Below are 6,350 nucleotides of genomic sequence, written 5' to 3'. Positions count from 1 at the left end.
AAATATGAAACAATTATTCATTTAAAGCTCAAAGAGAACGTATCTTCTGTTTTCTGCAAACCAAGGCCTATTCCTTTTGCATTTCGTGAATTAGTCGATGCAGAGCTTACCAAATTAGAAAAACAGGGAGTTATTACCAAAGTAGAAAATTCGCGTTGGGGTACACCATTAGTTCCAGTATTGAGAGCCAACAAAACACTACGACTATGTGCTAATTACAGTTTAACCGTTAATCCACTACTAGAAGATGTTAATTATCCATTGCCTAAGGTTGAAGAAATGTTTGCCGCTATTCAAGGAGGACAAAAATTTACTAAATTAGACTTAAAGAATGTTTTCAACCAGTTATTATTGGATCAAAGTACACGTGAATTATTAGCTTGGAGCACTCACAAAGGCATATTTCTTGTAAATCGTTTACCATTTGGCGCAAAACCTGCGAGTGCCATATTTCAAATGAAGGCAGAAAACGTATTACGTGGTCTAAAAGGTGTAGTAGTATATATTGACGACATTTTCATCACAGGAAAAACAGAAGAAGAGCATTTATCCAATTTAAGAGCAGTTTTAACTCGACTCAGCAAAGCAGAATTTAAATTAAATCTGGACAAATGTGAATTTTTTAGAGACAATTTATTTTTTTCTCGGTCATGTCATCGATGCTAAAGGACTACACATGGATTCGAAAAAAGTTCAAGCCATTGCAAAGGCACCGCGACCAAGCGATATTACACAGGTGCGTGCTTTTGTTGGCATGGTAAATTATTATGGGCGATTTATTCGCAACTTGCCTGAAATATTGGAACCTCTATATCAATTATTGAAAAAAGACACTACTTTTCAATGAGATCACAATTGTGAAAAAAGTTTTAAGAAAGCTAAGTCTATATTAATGTCAAATGTAGTACTAGCCCATTAAAATCCAGATCTTCCAGTAAAATTAGCATCTGATGCTTCGTAACTTGGAATTGGTGCCGTATTATTACATGTTTATCCTAATAGAACGAAACGACCTATAGCTTTTGCTTCAAGAATATTATCCAAAGTAGAAAAAGGATATTCTGTGATTCATAAGGAGGCATTTGCCATCTATTGTAATACCTCATAGGACGACGCTTTATTCTAGCTTCAGATCACAAATCGCTTTTAGCTTTATTTGGTGAGAAGAAAGGTATTCCAGTGATGGCAGCAGGTAGATTGTAACGATGGGCCATATTTTTATCCGATTTCAATTATGAGTTGCGATATGTAAAAGGCAGCGAAAATGAAGGAGCCGATGGTTTATCACGTTTGTCAATTTCCACGTCAGAAATAGAAGAGAATTCAGACATCGAATATTTACATTTTTTGGAAGGCAAACTTCCTCTGGATTATTTACAAATTCGTGAGGCAACTCGAACTGATCCACTATCAAGTCGTGTAATGACTTTTGTAAATAGTACATGGCCGTCACAAGTGGAAGAAGATCTTAAACCATTCTATACTCGAAGAAATGAACTAAATACAGATCAAGGGTGAAATAAATATCTTGATGTGGGGCAGTGATGCGCTGCCGTGGGATTTTTTCCCATGTGGGAATCTCCGTGCGCATGCGTAAGCTGACGTCACAGCTATATATCACGCGTTACCACAGATGTATCTAGCTGTAACGTTAGGTGCGTATAAGGTTTCCCGCGTAGTTTTCCCGCGTCTTTCTAGTAATGAAGTGATAACGCGTGTAGTGTGTCGTATTATAGTGTATAGTATTAAAAAGTTTGTGATAATAGTATTAAAAACGTAGTGCATAACAAAGGAGATGGATCATCCACAACTATCTACATCGAAAGGAGTCGAGGAAACGAAGAGGAAATAAAAAATGAAAGTATTCCAGCATTCTTGGTTGAGTATATTAGGTGTACAACTTTGCTTCCAAAAGCCTCGAATTTCGGAAAAAAACGGCGGAAGCAAAGTTGTACACCTAATAAATATTTTTAAAGATTGGTTAACGCCACATGAAAATAATGAAAAAACTCTCTGCACGGCTTGTAATAAAGTTCTTTTATGTGGCAAATCAGATTTAATAAAACATTCTAAAACGAAATTGCATGTTAAAAATATTAATAATAGCCGTAATATCACACCATCTGCTTCATTATCTAAGCTTAACTGTAATTTAAAAAATGAGGACCATGTTAAGAAGGTTAAAACAGCCGAGATAAAATTAGCTGCTTTTTATGCGGAACATAACATAGCTTTTCAAATAGTAAATCACATGGTCCCTTTATTGAAAGAAACTTGCTCTGATGCACATGTAGTTAACAATCTGAAACTGTCAAGGAAAAAATGTAGACAAATAGTAAAAAATGTTTTAGGAAAACGCGAAACTGATAAACTTGTTAATCACTTAAAAAATCAAAAATTTTCAATTTTAATAGATGAAAGCACAACTATCACCAATGATAAGTTGCTTTGTATTTTAGTAAAATATGTATTATTAGAAAATAGAAAATGTATTACGCAATTATTAGAATTAGTACCATTAAATGCCACAGATTGTTCCGCAGATAAATTATATTCTGCATTTGAAAAATGTTTCAAAAGTAAAAATATACCATTAACAAATATTGTAGGAATGGCTTGTGATAACGCTTCTGTGATGATAGGTATTAGAGATTCTTTTGTAACTAGATTGAAAAAAGAAGTACTGGCTCTTGTTGTATTAAAATGTATATGTCATTCCTCAGCTCTTATTGCGAGTAAAGCTTGTACAAAATTGCCGGATTCTTGTGAAAATATTTTACATGCAGTTGCAACATATTTCTCTGGCAGTGCAAAAAGATCGGCTATACTGTGCGAATTTCAAAATTTTTTTGGAGTAGAGTCACGTAAAATCTTAAAATTATCAGGAACAAGATGGCTTGTTTTGCAGAAGTGTGTTACTAGACTTCTCGATAATTGGGAAGTCTTGAAACATTACTTTCACTTAGAAACTATAGAAAGTAAAAATAACTTGGCAATAACAATTTTTAATACTTTAAATGATGATAAAATTAAAGCATATATGTTATTTCTTAAATATTCATTGAATTCTTTTAATGATTTTAATGCTTTATTCCAAGGTAGAACAATTTTAATTCATAAATTAGCAGAGAGTAGTGAGCATTTAATAAAGCAGATAGGATACAATTTCTTGCTACTGTTACGTCCTGGCGACTCCACAATTTCTCCCTTCCGCGAAGTTGCGGCAATGATAAGCGATCGGTGATAGAAATGAGTCGTTCGGTAAATAGAGCATCTTGCGTCACACATTCCTTAAACATTTAGTCACTTATCAATATCTATATCTACGAGTAACCGTGAGAAAGACGCGAGAGACCGGTGACGAAACCGCGCCGGTTGCCTAAAAATAAATAAAAACCAGTAGATACCTTCGCAGTAGAATTTTCCGGAATAAAAAACTGATATCGAAAAGATAATAAAATTCTCACGAATATCTGACGAATACAACTAAATCAATAATGACGAACTTCTGTGACGTCACATTTCAAAACGATGAGTCGTTCGGTAAATAGAGCATCTTGCGTCACACATTCTTTAAACATTTAGTCACTTATCAATATCTATATCTACGAGTAACCGTGAGAAAGACGCGACGAAACCGCGCCGGTCGCCGAAAAATAAATAAAAACCAGTAGATACCCTCGCAGTAGAATTCTCCAGCGGAATAAAAAGCTGATTACGAAAAGATAATAAAATTCTCACTAAATATCTGATGAATACAACTAAATCAATAATGACGAAACTTCTGTGACGTCACATTGGACTTTGTCTAATCAAATCACGGGCGTAAGGGAAACCTAGAGCTCAAGGGATTCTGAACTGATCACCAATCGACGATCATCATTAGTGAAAATTTGAAAAGTAGGAGAAACACCCCGCCTAATGAGGACACTGGCACAACTTTTAATTCGTTAAAGTTTTGGAAGATTCCCACTCTTAGACATTAGAATACACCCCGAAAAGAGAGATATAAAAAGAGGACTCGAAGGGATTTACACACTTATTCTCCAGTCTTCAGCTTCACGCAGTCTTACTCAGTGTTTTTGCACCGTAATTCGCGAGTTAGGCACTTGTGCCACCAGTGTCCTCACTTGGCATCATCTCCAGAGCAACCACGAATCGAACATCGGGCTGCCGACATGAGACACAGAGCGAAACACCGTACAAATTTGCCACCCCTCCACCTCTGAATCTTTCCCTTGCATTCTGACTGATGTCCTCCGTATTAATGTAACACCCGCGAATTAACAAACACACTCACATATACTCAGAGAAGAATGTATATTATATTTTATTTAAATTTTTTATAATCATGTATACCCACCATCTACTTTAAAAAAATAAATTTACATTTTGTTAATTTAAAATCAAAATAACTTTTTATTAAACCCCCACTCATTCCTAGTCGAAAGATCGCATTTGGTCCCATCCCGCGTAAAAGAGATTAAATTCTCTTACCGAAAAGGGACCACCGAGCGAACGTCTGAATAACCAGCATAACAGCAACTCAGTTGTTTACCTGCTTTTCAAACCTGTCAGTTTGTTCGACCCGATTCCAAACGCCACGAGATGTTTAACTTCGGGATAATTAAAGATAGTTGTTGCGCCCTACCGTCGACTCATCCTTCCCCGAGTCTGGACGTAACACTACCTAACGCATTAAAAAATATTTCTATAGATGTTATTAATCCTCAAAATTTTTTACCTTTAACTTCGATATATGTTGGTCCAGAATGCGAATCGTTTTTACAATCAGAATCTTCGGAATTTGTAACAAAAATAAAATCGAAATGTTTATTTTTTTACACAACCGCGTTACAAGAACTGATACAACGATTGCCTTATAATGATGAAATTTTTCGCGAACTTAAATTTTTAGATCCAAATGTAGCTTTACGCGAAGAAAGTAGACTTATCTTTCCAGATTTAAGAAATGTAGCAAGACATTTTCAAATTTCCGATATTACGGCCTTAGCTTATGAATGGAGAATGTTGTCTATTGTATTTAATGACGCGGATAAAACTCTTTTAATTAATTTAGAAATTGATGACATGTGGAAGAATATTTTTGAAAAGAAAAAATTCCAAAATTTAGAAAATTTAGAATATACAGTTTTGTCACTTCCACATTCTAATGCCGAAGCAGAGAGAATATTTTCTATTATTACAGATGTGAAGAATAAAAAGAGGAATCGGATTGATATCACCAGTTTAGACGCGATTTGTAATGTACGATCAAGTTTCCAAGCTAATAATATTAATTGTTGCACTTTTAAAGTTGATTCGGCACACTTAGAATTACACAATTATAAGAATTTATATTTTTCTAATAATAACAATAGTAAAGATAAAGATAAATAGAGGCAGGAAGGAGAGAATTATGGAGGACTAGACATGGAAAGAAAGAAGAATGAGATGGAGGTTAGAGGAGATGGCCAAGGAAGAAGAAAGAAAAAGGAAGAAAATTCGGATAAGTTATGGAACAATCAGAATAGATGAGAAATGATGGAGATGGGACGAGGAGGAAGAAGTTTTGAAGGACGGGAATGGAAATGTAAAAAAGGAAGAAAGGCTAAAAGATAAGGAAGGAGAGGTAGTGAGCGAGCAGGGGGAAATGTAGGAAACGGGAGAGAAGAAAGTAGAGGGGAGAGAGGAACGGGGGAGAGGGGAAGGGAGGAGTAAGAAGGAGTATGGAAGGTAGCATTTTGGAATGTAGCAAAAGTGGGAAATAAGGATAGGGAGTTTTGGCAAAGGATCAAGGGATGGGATGTAATAGTGATGTCGGAGACATGGTTAGAGGAGAAGGGATGGGGAAAGTTAAAAGATAGATTACCGAAGGAGTTTACATGGAAAGTGCAGACAGCAAAGGGAAGTAATAGAAAGGGAAGAATACCTCCCGAGGGGAGGTATGCAGCTAACGCGAGGACAGGAGAGAAGGGAGGGTGGACGAGCGAAGAGGAACTAAGGAAAGGGGAAAAGGGAAGGAGATCGAAGGATAGGAAAATGAATAAGGATGGAAGAAAAATGATAGACTAGATAGAGAAAAGGGGATGGACAATACTGAATGGAAGCATAAAGGGGGACGAGGAGGGAGAGTTCACATACACCAGGGGAAGGGGAGAGGCAGTTATTGACTATATTATAGGTGACGAGAAGGTAAGAAAAAAAATAGAGAGGCTAGAAATAGAAGAGGGGGTGGACTCAGATCATCACCCGGTGATAGCATGGGTTAAGGGGAGCACGAGCAGGGGGGTGAAGAAACAAGGCAACGTCAGGAAAGGAAAAAGGGGGGTATGGGACGAGAAAGGGAA

The sequence above is a fragment of the Formica exsecta genome, unplaced genomic scaffold (genome assembly GCF_003651465.1).
Source record: "Formica exsecta isolate Colony F162 unplaced genomic scaffold, ASM365146v1 scaffold585, whole genome shotgun sequence".
In the NCBI taxonomy this organism is placed as follows: domain Eukaryota; kingdom Metazoa; phylum Arthropoda; class Insecta; order Hymenoptera; family Formicidae; genus Formica; species Formica exsecta.
Note: the sequence above shows the minus strand (reverse complement) of the source record.